Source organism: Sinohyriopsis cumingii, chromosome 14 (assembly GCF_028554795.1).
Source record: "Sinohyriopsis cumingii isolate HCF-2022 chromosome 14, ASM2855479v2, whole genome shotgun sequence".
In the NCBI taxonomy this organism is placed as follows: Eukaryota; Metazoa; Mollusca; class Bivalvia; order Unionida; family Unionidae; genus Sinohyriopsis; species Sinohyriopsis cumingii.
Window position 1 is genome coordinate 117823547 of NC_142974.1, and position 24657 is coordinate 117848203.

Here is a 24657-nt window from a genome sequence, read left to right on the forward strand (position 1 = left end):
TCAGCACATCATAAAACTTCTTCATATCATTCTTCTCAGCGAAGCTTTGGATTTCATCACTTACTTAGCCAGTAGTCCTACATTTGTGGGAGTTTTGTTGAAACATCATACAGATGTTACTGAAGGCATCTTTCTTTGAGATGGACGTTGGATCAGTTAGGTACATTTTATAGAGGTGATGTTTTTTAAGCCAACGTCTACTTCATGTCTTTGTAATTCTTATCAAACCAGTACTTGTGCTTTCTGGAGGATGGCCATAAGATCTCTGTAGTTGTGTTGTAGACCAGCTCTATTTGGGTGTCCAGGCTGCCCCTACATTCTGGGTGTCCAAAGGGTGGATTGAAGACGATTTTCTAGAGTGCTGACAAAGGTCGTTTTGGAGTTGGAGCTATTCAGCTTGACGATGTTCAGTCGTTCTGCAATCTTCTTGCCTTGTGGGAGTCTCTTAGGCTGGATATGGATGTTTGCCTTTGAGATTACAAGGCAGTGGTCAGTCCAACATTCTGCACCACACGTGGACTTGGTCACCTGTACATCCTGTCGCCCCCTCTTCCTGACTGTCATGTAGTCAATAAGATGCCAGTGCTTAGATCGGAGATGCATCCATGTCGTCCTGTTGTGGATAGGGAGGCACAATACAGTTTTGTTGATGTGCAGCTCATGCTCTTCACAGGTCTGAAGCAATAGAAGTCTATTGCTGTTTGAGCGGCAGACACCATAGTTTCCAATGACCCTTTTCAGATGTCGAAGCCAATCCTTGCATTGAGGTAACCAAGGATGATGAGCTTGTGAGATTTGGGAGTAGAGGTTATGATAGTGTAGAGGTTATGATAGTGTGGAGTTCTTCATAAAATGTGCCCATTACTTATTCAGGATTGGCCATGGTTGGAGCGTAGACACTGACCATCATGACATGCTTTCTACCATTCAACAGGGAGAGTTTCATGGTCACACCTTTTGGAAGTTCAGCTAGCTTACTAACAAACACTGACTTCAGTGCAAAGCTGATTGCAGCATCAAGCTGCTCTTCACTTCCTCTTCCGCTCCGAATAAACGTGTAGCCAGCGCCCCTTTCAGCAAGTTTGTCCTCTTCTGCAAGGCTTGTTTTACTCAGACATTCCAACATGAACAAATAAAGTCTACTAAGAGGCTGAAAGCGTAGATTCTATACCAATGAAACAACATCCTTGCAGGATGAATCCTCTCAAACAAGACTGAAGAAAGAAGTTCAGTATTTGCTGGAGAGTGACTTCATCAAACCAAGTCAAAGTAACTGGGGTTCACCATAGTACTAAAAGTAGTACCCTTACTCTACCTCGTGGACTTAACCACAACAAATCAAGTTGAGGCTACGACATCGTAGCTAGGGTTCACCGTCATTTTTAGTGTCAAGACCAGATAATACTTTCCATAAAGAGTACTGATTACATAAAAGTCAATATTGTCACCAAGATATGTTCATTTCCATTACCCAAAACTGATGACTGCATCGACATAATTGGACAAATAGGTCACCAAGTTAGATCCCTTGAAGAGATTCTGGCAAATTCCAATTACGAAAAGAGAAAAGGAAATTTCAGCATTCCTGACTCCAGATGGACTTTACCAATATAAAGTTATGCTGTTCAGATGAAAGATTCTCCCAGTACCTTCCAATGTTTGATGACACGTCAATAAGATCAAAATCGACAACGTGGAAAGACCATTGGGAAACCATCCAGAAGTTCTTCTATTGGCTCAGTGAAGCAAATTTGACAATTTAAGTAAAAGTGACTTTTGCCATGCTTGTGCTATATTTTTAAGATATGGGACATAGTCATGTTAACCTATAGTAGTTAAGGACAAGGCTAAATCTGAATTCCCAGTGTATAATTTCTTGCAGCTTCATATTTTAGTCATTCACGTAAAAGTGTTGATGCACTTCTCCTGTGTATGTAAGTATTATATTGCATTATTTTGTATACATATTGTATCACTCATATTCTTCAAGAATATTTATTAACTGTAAGTTTGACTAATTGGGTTTTATCATTTTTATACAACTGGTCATTATGATGTATCCTAAACCTTTTTCAGTGATTAAAGTGATTCTTGTAGGGGTCTGCAGGAATGGGTCTCAGTTCCAGTGAAAATACATTTTTTAAATGGTACATTTTTTCTAATTTGCTGTATTAGGTTTGTACCCCAATGTTTGGTTGGGTCCAGGCTCCATTCAGAGTCATACTTAAGACATGTATGATTCTGATGCAAAGGTGGCCATTTTTCCCTGAATCATTTTCATTTTTATACAGCCTTATTTAAAATGATATAATTTTAGAACAATTTGCCACCTCCAACCCCAATTCTTCAGTGATTAGTCTTAAAAATTGTGTGAGCTCATGATATGACTGTGTCTTTCACTTTTATACAAAATGTTTTGAAAATGTAATGAAACTGTGAATTTCATTTTTGGCCTCGACATATGGCAGCAATGGGGTAAGTCAAGAACAGTGCACACATTGATTAATATAACTATATTGATGTAAATACTACACAAAATTGATCAGTCACCACTCGGTGGTTCAGGAGGTGGGCAAGTATTAAAACTGCAAAGTTAAGTCAGTTATGACCGGGTGGTTCAGGAAGAAATTTTCCAAAACTTAAGCATGGGATACTAACATTACATAGCATTAGGGCTTTGAAATTTTCATTTCTAATTGCCTGGGCATAGGGCAACTGAATATACAAAAGTAGATTGACCATTGGTCAATTCTGATTCTACTTATGAGGTAAAAGCTGTCATTGCACATGTGAATTTATTTGAAACTGATTCTATTTGACCTGTTTTTGATTTGATGTAATATATTGTGATGTAATAGTTTTTTTTTTCATCTACTAAGTATGCTTATGTGAGGAAAGAGAAAAGTTCAACCTGTATGTGAGCAAAATATCTAAAATATATTAACCAGTTGGCAAGTTAATGTTTGCAGAAATGTTGATAACCTGTAGGAAACTCCAGCATGTTTAGAAACAAGATAATACATCATCTATGTTTGCCAAAGGTTACCTGATCCACGTCACTCTGTGTCAGCCCCTGGCCAAAACAGTGCCTTCCTCTTTGCTGTCTGATTGGATATAGCTTAAAGAAATTGATCCATTCAGACTGCTCTTTTTATTTAATATGTAGAAATATAGTTGGGAATATGAATACATCACATAACAGTTTCTCCAACTGACCTGTTTGCACATTTCTTCCGTGACAAAGTACAAACCATTAGAGATAAGCTTGACAACACAATTTCAATTTACACATCATCACCATACAGTTGGGATATAGAATTTCATGCGGGAAACAATTGTCAACATTTGAACCTGTCTCTATGGATTAGTACGCACAATCATGACGAAGAGAGCAGCAGGGAAGTTGTACAGACCATTGCGTTCAACCAAAATAAACCTTCCTACGCGAACTTTCTCCGTAGAAGCCTCAGAAATCAAAAATAAAGCCTTCTACGGAAGCTAATTTTCGTGCATTTCAGACCGGATGCATTCGGTGGTCGCGTCGTGTGTGTTAGTAAATATAGCGTTCAGGACAGGGAAAATAAATTATCGGGAATAATTTTGTTGCATGGTGGGGCTGCTTTGGCCAATTTTACGTCACATTAAAATGATATACTTGAAAATAATATGAGTCGGAAAACTAGCACAGTTGGAGAGCCTCGTTCTGCTAGATTAGCGCGAGAACAATTAGCGGCAGTAAGGAAACTTATTCCAGCAAAAGAATTGTTCAAGAAAAAAGTTCGCGATTACGAAGATGCAAAATTGAATCTTACTGAATTATCGTCGGATTTGTTAAGGCCAGTTACCGAATCGACCGAGCGAGTCTTACTTGGTGATGTGAAAGATCCGGACATCAAAAAACGCGGAATTCTTCCTGTGTTGAGAGACATTGAGGAACACACTCGATTATTGCCAGATCGACTGGAACAATTGCGACAAATACAAGTACAACGAGCGCGGCAAGCACAAGCGCGGCAAGCACAAGTACAAGCGTCACAAGCACAAGCACAAGCGCCGCAAGAACAATTACAGCAAAAAGAAGAAAAAAAAGAAGAGGAAAAAAAAGAAAAGGAAAAAAAAGATGAAGAAGAGGGAATAATAAAAGATCCTATCGGGAAATTAGATAAATATTTTACCCCGGGAACTTGGGCCTCGATAAAATTAGAATTAAATAAAATTAAAGAAATTAAGGAAGCTGGAGAATTTGCGGAAACTTCTTTCAACAAAAGAGGAATAGAATATTTTTTAACGAGCGAGGGAATGTCAAGATATACTTCACGAGAAGAATGGTACAAGGCAATATATCGAATCAAATATCAGTTATCCCAGGCAAGGGATGACGATCCAAGATTTAATCAATTTCGATCATCTGCATTTACCAAAAAGAGTGAATTGGAGGGAAAATCTTCGGTGACGCCACAATCTCTGAAATTAGAGGAAAGCCCCAAAATAAAATTCATCGATACACCTCCTGCATCTTCTTCCGCAGAGTTGGAAGCCAATATTGCAGGAACTGCGCCCGACACGCATTTTACCTCAAAAGGACTCAAGGAATTGGGGGGGGGGGGGAGAAAAATCTAATTGAGGTGGCCAAATTTGGTTTCAATGAAAGAGGTAGATATTTATTTCCTAGATTTCTCGATGAATATTCCGAAGATGAATGGATTCCCGCTGTATATTTTGCTTCAAAGAAAAAAAACGTCGATCTTAATGATCCTGGTTACAAAAAATTTCTGGAAAAAATAAAAGAATCAGGGGAAGAGGAGAAATACGAAGATGTATTATCACCATCGTCGTATCAATCAACATTAAAACCAAAAACAGGAAGCGGATATACCATTTGTCCTGACAGCGTCGTCAACGATGTATCTCGCCTCGAGGTATTAATAGGAGGAAAGCGAGCCGGAAACAATTCTTCTGAAATAATCAACGAAGCTTCCGATATTTGCCAGCGATTATTTCGCGGCGGTGTCATTGATTCTTACATTTATAAAGAGCTCGTTGATGAACTCATCGATTAAAACAATTGCATTTAGATAACATGATTGTTCACAAACATCAACGCAGACCTAGACAGGTCCGCATAGCTAACTCTAGATTGCCCGTATACAAATATATTCACGGCAATGGATTAGGCGACATCGTTAAAAGCCTCGTTACCCGAGTAGTCCCTAAAATCGGACCCGCAGCCAAACAAATTGCATCAAAAGCAATAGGAAAGATCGGCGAGACTGTCATCTCTGGTATTGGTAATTTGGCCAGTAAAGGCTTCGATGTTGTCAAAGGTAAAATATCAAATTTAATGCGTAAAAAAAAGCAGCCCGTCAAATTACCTAGCACCAGCGAAATGCCCCCCCCCCCCAGGTCAGTAAAGCTATAAACGACGCAGCAAATAAAAAAATAAATGATCTAGCACAGGAAGTTGCAAATACAAGTTTCGCAAATGACCTAGTAAAGGAAGTCGCGAACACAAGTTTCATAGGCAGCGGTCTTCGTTTTAGATGAGATTCTTAATAATAAATGTTCGCACAAGTGTCAAACAAAGTGTTCGACATGGATGAACCTGTAGGTAGAGACACATCCGTGCGTGATTTCCAGTATTTCTCGTACGACACAGTGACACCAAATGCGACTAATCGCCTTGAAATTCAAGTTCACGATACAACAAGATATTTTCTTCCATCTGAGGCATATATCGAATTTGTTGGTAAAATTGTGAAAGGCGCTGACGGTACCAACTACACAGATGATATTAAAATTGGATTCGTCAATAACGGCATTATGGCTTTATTCAAGAGCGCTACTTACATGATCGATGGGAGAGAAATCGAGTCAATTACGGGCAACGTTGATTTAGCAACGACGATTATAGGCCTAGCTAGATACTCGGATGATTTTACCAGGTCAGCTGGCCCTAGCATGATGTTCGCCAAGGATAATTCCGATAAAGCTGATCATGTCCCGTATAATATCGGTAGATCGAAAAATCTCGCTGGTAATGCTGACGCCACCAACGTCGATGTAATGCTCGGCACCAATGACAATTACAACCTTGGATTTGCCACGCGGAGAGCTATGTTAAAGGGAGGTGAGCGAAATTTCTCCTGTGCAATTCCGCTATCTCACATTTTTGGATTTTGCAGGCATTTCAGGAAAGTTATCTACGGAGCAAAACACACGATTTCTTTTGTTCGAGACGACACAGGCAATGACAGAGCTATTTGGCGAACAGGAGGCGATGCCGGTAAGGTGGTCCTTACCAAATTTACTTTGTGGATGCCAGAGATAGTCCCATCGATGATTGAGGAAGAAAAATTGTTGTCATTCATGAATCAGGGCGGTAAGTCTGTTATGTCCTGGTTAACAACCACGACCGACTCTATCGACGTTAATATTAACGGAATATTTACCTGGCGAATTGCGTCACAACAAGGCGTCTCGGCGCCCAGACACATCTTTGTGGCTCTTCAAAGCGCAGATAGATATGTTCAAACTCGTAGTCACATGATATTCGATGCATTTAACGCGACAAACGTGTCGTTAAGGATAAACGGGCAACAAGAACCATCCGAGGAAATATCGATTGATCTTGAAAATTATTCGACGGCCCGCGCATATCATCGATTATTGTGTTTTATGGGTCGCGATCAAAATATCGATACCGGATTGCAAATATCGCAGCTGGATTTTAATACTCACTATCCTATATATTACTTTTCCCTGGAACATCTTGATTTGGTAAAACAATCTGTCGTTGATATTCATTTCAAAGCCACAATTAACACAGGTGGAGCAGCAAGGGCAATCGCGGTGATTCTCAGCGATAGAACAATGATCCTGGAAGGAATTAGTGGCAGAATGAGAGTCATCGACGCTCCTGTCGAAAAAATGTAACAAAATCGAAGATTTCTAAATTTAGATTAAACGATTATTAATATGCCATACGAACACGTCAGCGTAACTCTGACCCCTGGTCAGATGAAAAAACTTCAAACAGCAACAGCAAAGCGATGCGGTGTGAAATTAACCCTGAAAAATGATCAAATTCAGGGCGGGCCTAACAAACTATCGCTAACTAGGGGTCAACGTGAACGCTTCACCAAAGCCAGATCAGCGAATTCCGGCGTTCATGTGAATCTTAGTATAGGCGCCATCAGAGATATGGTCAAAGTAGGTGGAATTTTCCCCTTCCTAGCTGCTATTCCTGGATTATTATCTGGGGCTCTTCCGGCAATTGCAAAAGCGATAGGATTAGGTGCGGCCGGAGCGGCAGGCGACAAACTAGCAAAAAGTATAATGGGAGGAAGATACGGTAAAAAAAAGGGGAGCGGCCTCTATCTAAGACGCCCCCCCGTACGGATCCGGCCTGAGATCAGCCTACCATCCTCAAATTTAGATTTACTCAGTGAAGCAAAAAATAAAAAAATAAAATTTTTCAGAGGCGTATTTATGCGGGATCAACTACCAGAAAAACCAAACACCACCGAGATGGGAATAATAAATCTCGATTCAAGTACCGGACCTGGCACACACTGGGTCGCCTACGCGATTAATCCTCGCGAAGTTGTTTATTTTGACTCATACGGATTAGCTCCACCGAAAGAATTCATCAATTATGTGTCAGAGTTGAATATTCCGATTTGGTACTCGACACTTCCGACGCAGACGTTAATGGATCCACCGATATGTGGTCCAGAATCAATTAACGTCCTCGACGCAATTTCAAAATCATCCGGTCCGTATCATAGGATCGTATTTAAATACGCCGTAGATAAATATCATGGTTGACATTTACGGTAGATCTATCTACAGAAAGAAGGAAGTAACCGACGTCGATCTATCAAAATTTGCAACCAGGAATGATATTAATAATCTTCTATCGCTGTCAGAAGTAGATCCTGGCGAAGTTGCTATTTTTCAGAGCCGTGAAGGAAGATTACAAACAAGCAACGTCAAAATAACCGATATAATCAAGCGAGACGAATATAACGATCGTATCAATCAATTTACTCGCCTGTCAGATTCGGTAACAAAATCTATCGCTGACGTCGCCGATATTATCGCGAAGTTACCCTCGAAGGTCAATATCGCGGATATGGAAAAAAAAGACAGCGAATTATTAGCGGCGTTGCTTCTGAAGACTGATAAGGCATTACACGACGATCTTCAGGACAGAGTGACAAAAAGATTTGGCAGGTTAACTAGCGATCTTAAAAAACTCGACGATACCTCAAGTAAACTTGGTAAAAAAATCGAGGAAGATATAAAAACATTCATCGATGTTTCCTCCGCTACACACAACGATCTTAACGGAAAAATAGTAAAAATCAGCGAAGATATTATTAATATTCTCGCCGATATTACCGAAATAAATGTTATGATAAGTCAGAAAAGCGATAAAACATTACACGACGAACTCAGCGAGAAAATAAAAAAATTAACGAGGTTATTACTAAAATTAACGATGAAATTAACGTGGTACGTGAATTGGCGCGTCAAAAAAAAATAAAACATCACACGACGATCTCAGCGAGAAAACGAAAAAAATTAACGAGGTTATTTCAACGATGCAAAATTTGAACAGGGAACGTTTCGAGGAAGTTTTTAAAAAAATTAACGGTATTTACGACAGAATGTCGTCAATGAATATTCCAAAATTAGCGCGTTTTTACGTGCCGGATCAGGTGGTAACAAAAAATCTCCCCTGCAATTTGACATTTGTGGTAAAAACACAGAATCTTACCTGGAAGCCCGAGAATAATACATTTTACTTCGCCAATTACTGGCGTATATCGAGTATATCTTATCTCGGGAGCGATAAAATTCAATGTAACGGCCGACCATCATGAAATTTATGAATTTTATCCCGGGTTTTTTGTTATTTCTATAGGTGAAGATAAACGGAAACTTTTAAACTAGAACCACCAGATAGATCCGTGACTGGGCCGATCAATTATTTTGTGATTTTCGAATATTTATCGATATGGACTGCAATTAGTCAATCCGAATTGACTACAATTGTTCAGATACCTAACTAATAAATGACCGCATCGGACTACCGATACAATCAGGCGCGCTCATGGCAGGATTCACTAAAAAAACTTCTCGACGAGTATCAGATAAAAATAAAGAAATATCAACGCAGGTTAGTTACCATCGATGTTGCCGTGTACGCGGTAAGTGCAATAGTCGCCGGTGCGGGAATAATCTTATCCGCGGTAACAACAATCGCGCCGATCGTTGCAACGATAGTAATATCATCAACAACAACAATCGCTGGTGTCCTCAATATCATCGCAAAAAGATATCTTCATGCAGGCATGAGAAATTGTCCCTGTACACGAGTAAACTATCCCAGGTCAACGAGGCGTATTCGAAATTATCATCGTTGCTTTCTGAGAGTCTCAACGACGGCGTTATATCCGATCTAGAATTTTCAGCGATGATAAATATCTACTCCGAGATTGAACAAATAAATATAAATAATGTCCGAACTAACTCAAATCGTGACAAACACGACACAACCGATAACAACACTGATATCGGCAAGCTCAACCAAGCCAGAATTTAGTATCGATTTTCCAATGCCAATTAGCGTCAATGAAATTTCATTATCACAGTTGCGTGTCTATAACAGTTGGCCCAATGTTAGATTGAAATCGTTCGGTAAGTTATTGTCAAACAATTCGCTTGTTTTTGCCAACAAAAACAAACCCGATGGAACTCCCGATTGGAACGTCGTTGGTATACCAACAGGCAGCTACGAAATTGAGCAAATCGATAAGGAATTTACCAGTAGAATATCGAATATAACCGGCGATGCTACACCAGGAATAAAAATATCCGCGCACGAACCAACAATGTCGTCGATGATCGAAGTAAAATCGCCGTATATCGTTGATATTTACCAATCATCGATTAGGACCGTACTAGGTTGGCCCGAAATCGCACCTCTGGAAAAACCAGAAAAACCAGATGTTTTTATTCCAGGTTTACACAAGGAAGTTCCTCCAGATCCACCTGAACCAAAAAAATCTGATTTTACCACCGATGAAGGATCGTTCGGAGGAGATGCCGCCAGACACATGTATTAAATCGAGAAGGCCATCAATCTCATGAACAGATATAAATCTGGCTCAATAACATTTGCTTTTACTTTCAAGGGTGAAGGAATTTTTTCGTGGTTGCCTCTCCCTAAAATCCCCCCCGGTGTAACAGTCTTCGTTGGTAAAGATAAAACTGCGATAGCCCCAATAGAAGGTATCTTTGTAAGAGATACCATCGACGAATTTAATCAAGAACATAAATTTTATTTATCTCAATTGCGAGTATTATTCCATGAATGTATCTTAAATAAATCAAATTTATGTAACTTAATTACCTATTACGTGAAGTTTTTAAATCAACTTGCGAATGATGTTGAATATTATCATGGTATGTTAATTCGGGCGATAATTGATGATATATCAATTGCCGATTACGTTCTTCCTATTAGCAGCTTCAAGTTGATCAAAAATTCAGGAGAGAAACAAAAATTTATGAGAATATTCAAATTAACCGAGGAAACGCTACCAAATTTCAAATTTCCCGGTTATAACGTTGATAAAATGAGAAAATCCGTCACTGATACTATCGATGAGTTATTTCCGAAATTACACGCCGCGTGGGCTAAAAAAATACAATTAGCGTTGTTTCTCAGACACAATAATGATCCAACCGAAGGTGGACGGCATATCTCACCTGGTATCGTTAATATAACGGAGGTTATCGCGATTTATCTTCACGCGGACGTTGTTGAAGGTAGCTACAACGCGGATGCGTCTGTGTCAGAACAGGCACAACAGGGATTTATCTTGTATTCGTTTTCACCTAGCGCTTCTCCCGGTTTTTTGATAATAAAAGAGCCAGTGAATCCGTTTTACCTGCGATGTCACAATCGATTATTATCAAGGATAAATTTCAAACTGACGGATCAAAAGGGAAATTTGCTTGATATACGCGGAGAAACATTGAGTATCAATTTGTTGGTGAGATCGTAAAAATCTTCGGGATTTAAAAATCTATCCGCCAGAGAAAAATAGCAAAAAAAAATAAATAAAAACCAGGAAAGTTTTCAAAATTAGTAGATTTTTTTAATTTTGATGGGGTAAATACCCGTCAAATTGTGCAATTTATATAATTTTGTAAATTTGTTGGGGTAAATACCCGTCAAATTGTGCAATTTATATAATTTCGTGAATCTGCGGGGGTAAATGGTAGTCAGAAATAATAAAATTGCACAATTTCAGTAAATAAAATAATTCAGTAAATAATAAAATAAAAAAAAATAAAAATCAGGGAAATTAAGAAATTTGTGTAATTTTATGTTTTTGATGGGGTAAATACCCGTCAAATTGTGCAATTTATATAATTTCATGAATCTGCTGGGGTAAATACCCGTCAAATTTGAAATTTATATAATTTTATGTTTTTGATGGGGTAAATACCCGTCAAAATTAAGAAAATTGCACAATTTCAGTAAAATAATAAAAAAATAATAAAATTAGAATCAAAGATTCTTAAAATTTTGTTTTTTTTGTGGCAAGAATCTTCGATTTTAGGAATCTTTGACGCTAATTTTACTTTCATCGACCAGTTTTTTTAGCTGCCTGACGCGCGAGCTGGTAATTTTTCTCGATTCATATTCATCGGATAAACTCGATCTTACTTTTTCTACCAATGTCGATAATTTAACAAAATCCTCAATCTGATCATCGCTGACAGTCGCAAGCGATTGGTACATGGAATCTGGATTTTCTTTATGAATTTATATTCGGACGGTAGCGTGTACCTGTATTCGAGTTTTCCCTGGACAATCGTTTCAAATTCGGACCGGATTTTACCTGCGTCCAAATCTGAGGATAAATTTACATTTTTATTTTTTAATTCCTCGATAGCTTCGATGATGTTGTTTACGTTTTCCTCGTTCATTATATAAATTTTTTAATATTTAATTAATTTTGGAAAATCTTCGATTTCATTTTCTGAGTCTGAAATTATCGGAATATAATAAAACTCGATCCACTCGCCAAATCGGTAGGAAAATGTTGCGTTTGTTATTTTTTCTGCCACATGTCGTACCGAGTGTGAATTAATACTAAAATATTTTGCAGCAGCATTCATCGATGTGAATACAATTTCCTCATTTGTTTCTCGATTTATCGATTTGACCGCCTTAGCTGGTCGCCGTCCACCACCGGTATTACCAAATCTGGAATTTTCACTCGAAGTTACCGCTCGAAGATTAGATAGTTTGTTGTTAAGTTTATTTCCGTCGATATGGTCAATAACCAGGCCGATTTTGATAGGTCCATGGAAACACTCGTATACGAACCGATAATTAAAATAATTTTTTATTCTTCGTTTTTTGCTTTCGTTAACGCCAAATTTGAGATATCCAAATCTATTAACTCCACCGACCCGATTCTTTGTTCTAATATTTCTAACGATACCATCGGGCGACGATTCATATCCTGTGATCGTAGGATGAGATTTGAACTCGGAAATCATTTTCTCTGGAATTGTTGATTCTGGAATCGCTGATTTTGGATTCATATATGATAATCTATATGTTTAAATCGTTATTTGCTTTGAATCGATTAATATAATCTTCTTCGCAGGTTATTACCGACGAGGATCTTTTTTCATAATACCGACGCAATTCTCGATAATTCTTTCCTCCACAAGACAAACACAATCGAGTTTTCCCTCGCGTGCCAACTTGACAAGCTAAACATCGCTGTGGTCCTTTACTGCCACGCCGAATCGCATGTATGTGAGCGCCACAATAATCACCTCTGCAGGATTTGTCACAGAATTTTGTTGAACCGATCAGTATCCATTTGCATTGATTCATTATAATTTAAACATATGTCTAAAATATAATCAATGGACGCATTTGATCTTGATGAGGCAGAATATATTATACCTGAGGTTGATAGAGCGAAAAAAGAATTTTTCGACGATGGAGCGGTTCACACTTGGTCGACTTGGAAAACAAATTCCATCGATGCTACGATGAACCTGGAACGAGCTAAGAAAATAATCGAGCACATAAAAACCGAACACAAAGAAGAGCGATTTATCTTTGGAATAAACTTTATCGCACAAATGCCTGACGATACCTGGATTATTCGCGATAAACGAGATCCAGTGCGTGGTGGTAAGAAAAACGTTGTTCTCGATAAAAATTCTAAACCCGGATTGTTACTGGGAATCGATGGCCCTTATTATGCCAGATCTTATCCAGCCAGCGCTGTTGTTTATGGAATTTATCGGCTGAATAACAATCCGGATGTGAAAAACCTACCTGCGATGAAAGAATCACCGATGATAAATTGCATGGCTGAACGTGTTATCGAACACATGAAAAACGCTAGACGTGGATCTGGTTTGACTCAATTAAGGCTAGATAAAATTAATACGTGGGCGAAGACTGTCGCCGATGGTGCATCGGTGGACGATGTAGCTACGTTGAGTAAAAAACTTAAATTTCCTATCACGGTGAAAACGCTATCAGGAGAAATATTATACTCGTCGCCGTATAGATCTCGAGGAGCACCAATCGAGATTGTCGATCATAATTCCCATGCGTGGTCGCAATCGGTAATGATATTTCCGCGGGATCGTGTGGTTAAATTTTATCCCGTGGAATTTTCCACGGCGGATGTTGCGAAGGATAATTCCGATGCCATGTTCAGATTTATCAAAAAATTAAGCGCATCTGATCCAATATCGATATGGTTGTTTTCGAGCGATGAAAGATATGATCAATTTATTCTGCCATGCGGTGATATTTACCGGGATGAGATATTACATGAATCGATGAGAAAACTCGCGGTGAAATATTCGTCGAATCCCGATCAGTTACTAACGAATTGCTTTACAATTCCGTCTGTTGCTGCTCACGCCGCTAGAGAGAAAAACTCGTGGAAGCCTACAAGGAACGAATATCTCGCCGATATTCAACGTAGCTGTATCGAGTATGGCCATGGCGGATTGTGGAATACCAGATATGATTTCGAGGATATGATTTCCGTTGACATGAGCGCGTGTTATCCTGGAAGTTTCCTCGGATATGGCGATTGTGCCGATTATTTTGCTAAATTCGGTCATCCCACCAGCGAGATGACAAGAGTAGCAATTAACGGACCGTTGCCTGATTTTGTCATGACCGGATTCGCTTGTGTCACGTCGTTTGAATTTGCTGAAAATTTACATAAAATCTGCTACATTTGGTTCGGCAGGCATTTATCTCAATGTCGTTGGGTTCCTACGGTGTTATTGAGATATATGCTAGATTCGTCGATGTTAGTGTCGTTGACAGTGAGCGAGGCGATCATATCGTATAGGAAACAAACCGACGTGTGGTTGCCGACGGACTGTGACAATGCGAAAGATATAGGAAGAAAAATAATTGGCAAATTTACTCAGGGTGGATCTGTTGATCACAAACATCGGCACGCTAGATTGTTTATCAACGATGCGGAGATGGATTTTATAATCGCCGTTACGGTATCACGAGGAATATTTTGTAACAGAGAGAATATTATCATTGATGGAGCAAAGTTAGGTACCGTGATTAGTTACCTTGACGGAGAATCAGCGCAATATACGCATCTACGATCGTCGATGCTCGCTTATGTAAGTATAAATTTGCTCTCGATGATAAACAAATTTTCTGATATCGCAGTAAGGGTCGCGACAGATTCGTTTTATATCGACAAAAAATACCAAGATAGGCTGAAAAATTTAATTACCGATGGTAGCTCTTGGGGAACGTGGAGGATAAAAAATGAAGATATTCTAGATTATTGCGAAGATGCCGATGTCGAAGATTGCGATGAATTTCATCGAGGTAGATTTGAAAAATCTTCGATAGAATCTTCGATTCTGGAATCTTCGACAGCCGCATCTGCATTTGATCCAATTTCACGCAGCAAATTCGTTTACCTAAATGGGCCTGGAGGTAGCGGTAAAACAACGCGAGCAATAAACTTATTTGCGAACTCCGATATGATTGTGTTGACTCCGACACATAGATTAGCGCGAGAAATAAAGCAGCGTGGCGTTGATTCTTGCACGTATCACAGTTATTTCAAATACAGCGGTGGATCATGGGACTCGGCACGTATGGGTAATAGATATATCAACAAGATCATTATATTTGATGAGATTTGCACGGTGAATTTAGATATACTAAAATCGATATTAGCTTGGCTGGAAGGGAAAAATACCGCTGTGATAATGTGCGGCGATCATGGCCAGCCTGATCCGATTGATGGCGAATCGCCTCACGAATGGCTCAGAAGCTTCGTTGACTATTACGAGGAAATTGACGCTGATTATAGATCGACAGATATTTTGTTGACCGAATTTAAGAAATTTATTCGATTACAGCCGAATAAGATTCAGTGTGATGTCATGAGGAAAATAATCGACGAAACTCCGATGAGCGATTTTCTAAATTTGTGGCGTCCCGATCATCTGATCGTCGCTAGTAGAAAAATTGTTCGTGATATTATTCAGGAAATGTTATTTAAGCTGCATTGCGAGAAATTTCCAACGCTGCAGGTACCGTTATGCTATAGGCCCGCTAATACTAGGCGACAAAATATTAATATTATTTTGCCATGCGGAGAGGAAAAGATTTTGGTCCTAAATGATATTATCTTTGTTGATATTAACCTTGTTAATGAAGCGTTAAATGCAGAAAAATCACCGTGGAAATTAGGCTACGCAACAACGATACACTCGTCGCAGGGATTAACCGTAGATGGCCAAGTTTGGATCGTCGATGACAGAATTTCCTGGTCAAATCTAGTGTATTTGGCCGTGTCGAGAGTAAGAAAATTATCTCAGCTAGGACGAATTCGAGTAAACTACATTAATGACGCTGGTGGTAGTTGAGTATCTTCTGGTACTATTTGTAATTCTTCTTTGGTAAATCCGCGTTGTGGCGCTAATGAATCTAGGATATAAATAGCTGGTCTTCCTGACGACCTTGTTACGGCGGATATTTTATGTGTTGTAACGCTCCAGGTTGGGTCGGTTGCTCTTTTTCTGCCTCCTTCAGCTTCGCCTTCCTTATATAAATATCTGACTGTGACGCTACCTAGTACAGGCTGAATTGTGGAATCTCGCTTTAGGGGTATATTCGATTTTGTGATTGCAATTGCAGGTTTCATTGCTATTGTTCGAGTTATTTCGTTATTTAGCGCGTTAATTACATGAGGCAATCTTGATACCCAATCATGAGATCGATTATCTTGAATAAACTCACTCGCGTATTGGTATCCGAATAATCGTTCTGCAAGCGTTTTATTGAATCTTTCGACGATAGCTTGATTGCGATGAACACCTACAATACCGCGACGGATTTTCACATTATTTTTTTTCATCAATGAAGTAACCGCGCCAAGAAATTCTCGACCCGGATCAACCTGGAGAAGATTCGGCCATGTCAACGGGGATCGTGAATAAATTTCGTTAAACGCCTTGGCAATTTCCGTTGCTGTTTTATTCGATAATGGCTCGGCTTCTTTATACCTGCTAGCGATATCGACGATGGTCAGGACATATTTGTACGTGACTCCGTCGACGGTATCGTGAGGAAGAAACATAAGATCCGCCTGATGGACCTCATTAGGGACACTGACGGTGAAACTCGCGTATGGTATTTTCTTAGGCGGAGGAAGATATATTTGCCAAATTGCCTGTTTTGATAGCCACGATTCAGCGATAGATTGTTTTACTTTAGCGGCTTTGGCGAGTTTGGCGATCGCTGATTTTCCTCGCCAAAATCCTCGCGGAGAGTAATATATCTGATCCATATCTATTTACCAGCACCGAATACTAATTTGCCTTTCATCGCGCCTTTTATCAACCAGGATGCCAATTTCTCTTTGAAATTTTTATCAGGAATCGCGTCTAGTGCGTGAATTAGCTTGATATCAGCGAGATGCCTTTGTTGTAAATCCCCACTGCGATATGCGAGGTCGTGGTAATAACAAGCTCCATCAATGGCGTTTACCGGATTTTCGCCTTGATATGGTTGATTATTATCGTCGAGTCTGATATCGAGCCTTGTTCTGGGTCCACAATAATTGTATCCTGGTAGATGCTTCTCTCCGGGATATTTCGCCCAGGGCAACCCAGGTAGATTTGTCAAGGAGGCGGCAATGTCTCCTCCGGTTCTAGTTTTTTCTTTACAAATCTGAACTTGCGTGTCTTACAAACTTCGCACTCCCCTGCAATTGCGTTCCTGTTGTTGCGTGTGACGATTTCGGTTGGATTTATTGTAGCTGTGTGCTTGCGGCACTTAACACAATATAGATCCATGTATTCTAGTAACATGAATGTAATTGATTTTTCAGCCACGAAACGACGCGAGCAGGTGAAACATCATGCGGCATTACCGAATTCGATTAGAATGATAATCATTGGTCCATCTGGATCTGGTAAGACGCAATTGTTATTGAATTTGATCATGCGATGGCTGAAATGGGACAAATTGTATTTGGTTGCACCATCCGTTGACGATCAACGCTGTTATCAAGTGTTAAAAGAATTTAGCGACAATACCGACGAAGGCACAATCGAATTCATCACAGACATCAATGAAGCTCCATCTGTGGAGAATTTGGACGGCGATGCTAATAATTTGTTGTATTCGATGATGTTATGCTGGACAAGCAGACCAACCCGGCTAGGATATTCTCGCGTGGCAGACACAAGAACACCGATGTTATTTACGTAACACAGAGATACACGCAGATTCCAAAGGTGATTAGGGACAATTGCAACATTTTATCTGTGTTCAATGGCGTAGACACACATACGTTGAGAAATATCCATCAGACCTGGTGCAACGGTGACATGGATATAAATAAATTTAAAAATTTGTTCAGCCGCGCTCAGGCAACGCCGCATGGTTTTATTACGATAAATCTTCATGATCCACGAAGTCGGTATCGCATTGGTCTTGATCAAATTTATTCATGAAAAAGCAGCCCCTAATGACAACAAAAAATATAACACAAAAAATTATTCCCGATAATTTATTTTCCCTGTCCTGAACGCTATATTTACTAACACACACGGCGTGACCACCCGATGCATCCGGTCTGAAATGCACGAAAATTAGCTTCCGTAGAAGGCTTTATTTTTGATTTCTGAGGCTTCTACGGAGAAAGTTCGCGTAGGAAGGTTTATTTTGGTTGAACGCAATGGTCTGTACAACTTCCCTGCTGCTCGAAGAGTGCATCAAAGTCATGTGAACTTGATCCAATTCCAACATCACTGCTGCTTGAGTGCTTAGATCCAGTATTGCCTTCACTAAATGATGCTATTAATACCTCTCTCTCATCCAGGGAATTCCCATCATGTTTCAAAACTGCCATTGTAAAGCCTCTGCTGAAGAAACCAACACTCAACCATAACGATTTAAAGAGCTACCGCCTCGTTTCTAATCACTCATTCATATCAAAAGTCTTAGAAAAGGTTGTTCTATCCCAGCTTATATCTCAACTGAATTCAAATTATTTTTAGCCATGTACAAACTGCATATCGTCATTGCCACAGTACTGAAACTACTCTTCTAAAAGTAGTTAATGACATTCTCTCTGCTTTGGATTGTTGAAAGATTACAGTCCTCACCCTCCGTGATTTGTCTGCAGCATTTGACACAATAGACCATGATATATTACTTCACCGTCTCCAGCATGTATTTGGCATTCATGATACAGCCTTACTGTGGTTCAAGTCCTACTTGGTCAACAGGACAAAAATTGTGTCTGCAAATAGAATACACTCCAGTCCAGTTCATCTATGTTGTGGTGTTCGATAGGGGTGTGTTCTTGGACCTGTTCTCTTCATTCTATACACTCAGTCGCACTCAAGATCATCATCCAGTGTCTCGCTAATTGTATGCTGATGACACCCAAATATATAAATCTAGCCACCCAACTAAAGTTGATGCTACCATCCAAGGTGTAGAGAGATGCATTTCTGATGTGAAATCATGGATGACATGTAACAAGCTGCAGATGAATGATGACAAAACTGAGGCCATTCTGATCAAAACACAACGACTTTTTCAGTCACATTCTTTACCTCAAACAATAAATATCAGTAATACCAACGTTAAATTAACACAGTCAGTATGAAACCTAGGTGTCACTCTGGACAGTACTCTCACATTGCACCAACATGGCTTGAACATATGCAAGGCTGCATATCCTAAGCTGAGACGCATCAGCTCCATTTGCAAATATCGTTCAGTTGATGCCACTAAAACACTTGTATGTTCATTAGTACTTCAAGACTGGACTATTGTAACTCAGTTCTGTCTGGTTCATCTCAATATCTACTTCAAAAAGTTCAAAACACAGCTGCTTGGATCATATTTTGAGTACCACGATCAGAGCACACCTCCCCACTGCTCTGTACCCTACACTGTCTATCCATTCGATCCAGAACCAAACACAAAATTTTTCTCTGTGCCACATTTCACTGACGGACTCCAGTCCAACATACCTATCCAACCTCACCCACGTGTACACACCAGCAAGATACTTACCCTCCTCTGACAATCGTATACTCATTATTCCCACTATGAAAACAAAGTCATATGGACAAAATTCTTTTGCGTTCCAGGGCCCACTGAACTTAGACATAAACACACATTGATCCCATCCGAGAGTGCTTATTTTGACTGCAAGAACAAACTTGAAGACCTAATAATGTTCCCTATCTTAAATATTTTTAGCACATATTTTATTAATTTTATGGTGTTTGTTTTTTGTAATAATATCATTATATATGTTTTTATGTTATAGGTGTTGTCTAATGTAAAACTCTTAGAGCTTGTAAAGATTAGGCTCTATACAAAATCCTCATTATTATTATTATTATTATTATTACTACCGGTACCTACATTTTTCTTCCAAGTCAAGGAACGTGGGCATCATGAAAGCTGTGTTGACCACCATGAGTTATGCACTCTCATTTGATTTAGCTGGCTATGGGCAGTAATTCTTTCATCCGCAAGTGGGCACATGTTCTAAAAACGCCGAGTCAGCTACATTATGATTGAGGGCAAAATATCCTTGGATTGTGAAGCTGATGTACTGCAGGCAAAGCAAAAATGGCATGAAAATGTGATTAATTTTAACATGCAAGTAATTGGATTATACTTTAATGTTATTTTATGGTGACTGTTTCACACTCCAGTAAATATGTTAAGTGTTAGCATTTAACTTTGTTCCTACGCAATCATGAAAATTTGATAAGTGAATTAATATAAGAAATACTAGTCAGCTCCAAAATGTATATTTAGTTTTCCCATTTGCTTTTTTTCATCTGTTGAGGCTTCTATTTGACAGTATCACTGGACATTTAAAGATGTAATTTCATGCAAAGTATGCAAGTCTTGTATAGGACATGTATAGACCTAATGTCATGCTAATTATGAAAATCTTGTAAAAGGACATGTACAGATCTAATGTCATGCAAAGTATGTCACTGCATATCATCTTTACAGCAAACACTAGATAATGTTCTCATGTCCTGGAAAACATAAGGCATACTTTTGTTAGGGTCTGTTACAAAAGACAATAAGGTTCCTTAACCAACCATTTCTCCATTAATGTCATAGGGTTAAGCGATAAAAGAGAGCTAACATTTGGTAAATTGCAAGCTTGATTCCTCTGTCAGGTCTAATTATTTTTCCAGTTTTGCTTGATAAAATTTAACTGTAGACAACTCTTGCAGGCAACTGTCAACAAAGTGAAAGTCATAGACTGAAGCAAATTATTTGGTATGACTGGACAAATAAGCAGGAAAACAATAGTATACAAGTTAATATTGTAGTACATAATAATAAGTTAATAATGTGGTGTATATAGTTGTATAAACAGTGTATATACCTGTACTCATGTTAATATAGTGTATATACCTGTATACATGTCAATATTATGTTGTTTTTGTTGTTGTAGGGTTTAATGCCATTTTTCAGCACGTGATAGGCTATATATGGTGGCCAGTATTAATGGTGGAGGAAGAACCCGGGAAAACCCCTGGAAAGAACCACCGACCCATGTGAAGCTACTGGCAAGCTTTCTCATATACCCACATTGGCTGAATCTGAGACTCGAACCCATGCAGACAGAGGTGAGATGGTAGTTATACCTAACGGAGAGCGCTCTAGACCACTCAGCCACCCCTCAATATTGAGGTGTATATACCTATATACATGTCAATATTATGGTGTATATACCTGTATACATGTCAATATTATGGTGTATATACCTGTATACATGTCAATATTGAGGTGTATATACCTGTATACATGAGTGTTAATACTGAGGTGTATATACCTGTATACATGAGTGTTAATATTGAGGTGTATATACCTGTATACATGTCAATATTATGGTGTATATACCTGTATACATGAGTGTTAATACTGAGGTGTATATACCTGTATACATGTCAATATTATGGTGTTTATACCTGTATACATGAGTGTTAATATTGAGGTGTATGTGCCCACATACAAGTCAGACCCTACTGCAAAAACTGTCTAGATTCGCCAGATGTTGGTTTATGTTTGGAGTAATCAGTATAACAAACTCTGACCCTGATCTGCCAACCCATTATGTGATGGTACATCAGGGACTATATTTTATCCAGGTGGACACAGCTTATAGGCTGGTATAGACAACACCTCTACAACTGAAGAATCTGATATTAAATAGGTCACCAAATTCCTTAACATGATTGAAAGAGTTCTCTTATCAGGATACATACAGTGAAAGCTTATAGTGGGTTGCTCACATCAGGATAAACAAACTAAAATTGAATTATTGAAGTTTTTCAGGTTACAGTGAGTGTGAATGAAGGGATAAACAAAATGACATTTAATTTTTATTGAGGTTTTTCTGGTTACAGTGAGTGTGAATGAAGGGATAAACAAAATGACATTTAATTATTGAGGTTTTTTCTGGTTACAGTGAGTGTGAATGAAGGGATAAACCAAATTACATTTAATTATTGAGGTTTCTCTGGTTACAGTGAGTGTGAATGTAGGGATAAACCAAATGACATTTAATTACTGAGGTTTTTCTGGTTACAGTGAGTGTGAATGAAGGGATAAACCGAATTACATTTAATTATTGTGCTTTTTCTCTGGTTACAGTGAGTGTGAAAGAAGGAATTGACCAAAATGGCATTGATTTATTGATGTTTTATCCTGATTACAAGGCATGAAAAGAAAGGGATATACCAAATGGCATTGAATTATAGGTACTTAGTTTCTTTCTGGTTGCAGAGAGTGGTGTGAAGGAAGTGATCAACCAAATGGCATTGAATTATAGAGCTTGTTTCTGGTTACAAGGAGTGTGAAGGAAGTGATCAACCAAATGGCATTGAATTATAGAGCTTGTTTCTGGTTACAGGGAGTGTGAAGGAAGTGATCGACCAAATGGCATTGAATTATAGACCTTGTTTTTGGTTATAGGGAATGTAAAGGAAGCAACTGGTTAAATGGCATTGAATTATAGAGCTTGTTTCTGGATACAAGGAGTGTGAAGGAAGTGATCAACCAAATGGCATTGAATTATAAAGCTTGTTTCTGGTTACAAGGAGTGTGAAGGAAGTGATCAACCAAATGGCATTGAATTATAGAGCTTGTTTCTGGATACAAGGAGTGTGAAGGAAGTGATCAACCAAATGGCATTGAATTATAGAGCTTGTTTCTGGTTACAAGGAGTGAGAAGGAAGTGATCAACCAAATGGCATTGAATTATAGAGCTTGTTTCTGGATACAAGGAGTGTGAAGGAAGTGATCAACCAAATGGCATTGAATTATAGAGCTTGTTTCTGTTTACAAGGAGTGTGAAGGAAGTGATCAACCAAATGGCATTGAATTATAGACCTTGTTTCTGGTTACAAGGAGTGTGAAGGAAGTGATCAACCAAATGGCATTGAATTATAGAGCTTGTTTCTGGTTACAAGGTGTGTGAAGGAAGTGATCAACCAAATGGCATTGAATTATAGAGCTTGTTTCTGGTTACAAGGAGTGTGAAGGAAGTGATCAACCAAATGGCATTGAATTATAGAGCTTGTTTCTGGATACAAGGAGTGTGAAGGAAGTGATCGACCAAATGGCATTGAATTATAGAGCTTGTTTTTGGCTATAGGGATGTAAAGGAAGCAACTGGTTAAATGGCATTGAATTATAGAGCTTGTTTCTGGTTACAAGGAGTGTGAAGGAAGTGATCAACCAAATGGCATTGAATTATAGAGCTTGTTTCTGGTTACAAGGAGTGTGAAGGAAGTGATCAACCAAATGGCTTTGAATTATAGAGCTTGTTTCTGGATACAAGGAGTGTGAAGGAAGTGATCAACCAAATGGCATTGAATTATAGAGCTTGTTTCTGGATACAAGTAGTGTGAAGGAAGTGATCAACCAAATGGCATTGAATTATAGAGCTTGTTTCTGGATACAAGGAGTGTGAAGGAAGCGATCAACCAAATGGCATTGAATTATAGACCTTGTTTCTGGTTACAAGGAGTGTGAAGGAAGTGATCAGCCAAATGGCATTGAATTATAGAGTTTGTTTCTGGATACATGGAGTGTGAAGGAAGTGATCATCCAAATGGCATTGAATTATAGAGCTTGTTTTTGGTTATAGGGAATGTAAAGGAAGCAACTGGTTAAATGGCATTGAATTATAGAGCTTGTTTCTGGATACAAGGAGTGTGAAGGAAGTGATCAACCAAATGGCATTGAATTATAGAGCTTGATATTTGTTACAAGGCGTGTGATGGAAAGGATATAACAAATGGCATTGAATTAAGAGTGTATGTGTGCAATTTTTTATTTCAAACACAGCTTTAACAATTTTTCAGTCATATAGCTATGATATCTGCAATGTGACAGTTTATATGATGTTTAGCACTGGCATATCGTGCTGCAGACATGATGCCCCACCCAGTCAAATTATTTTGACACCAGTCCTAAAACTAACCTCTTAATGCTGAGCACCTAGTGAGGCAGCTGATAGTACCATTTTTAAAAGTCTTTGGTATGACTTGGCCAGGGTTCCTCCAGTATACGAGGCAGACACTCTAACCACTAGGCCACCAGAGTGGTCTCACTGATTTAAGAAGGAATGAACCGACCAAATGGTACTGAATTAAAGAGGTTGTCTTAAGTTTTAAGGATTGAAAAGGAATCAACAGACAGTTGGCATTGAATTATAGAACTTGTTTTGGTTACAAAGAATGTGAAGGATGTTTATTGATGCTGTATTTTGGTTACAAGGAATGTGAAGAAATGGCTAGAGCAAATGGCACTGAATTATTGAGTTTTTGGTCATAAAAGACAAATAACAACCCACTGACTTAAATTTTTTTGCATATGTGCTAACCCAACAATGATTCTATTTGAGACAAGGATCCACATAGCCATTGTGGTTATCATTGCTTTGTTCAGTGTACATTAGTTCATATTCCAGTACTGGCCAGTAAATGTGTAACATTAAACACCATTTACAATTAACTCGGGGTCCCACA

General features: G+C 38.8%; 1 long non-coding RNA gene across 1 annotated transcript in view; it reads left to right on the forward strand.

The window, feature by feature from the left end:
• The window catches only part of LOC149784689 (uncharacterized), a 62871-nt gene that overhangs the window by 15810 nt on the left and 22404 nt on the right, over window positions 1-24657 (forward strand). The gene's annotated exons all lie outside the window — the stretch shown is intronic.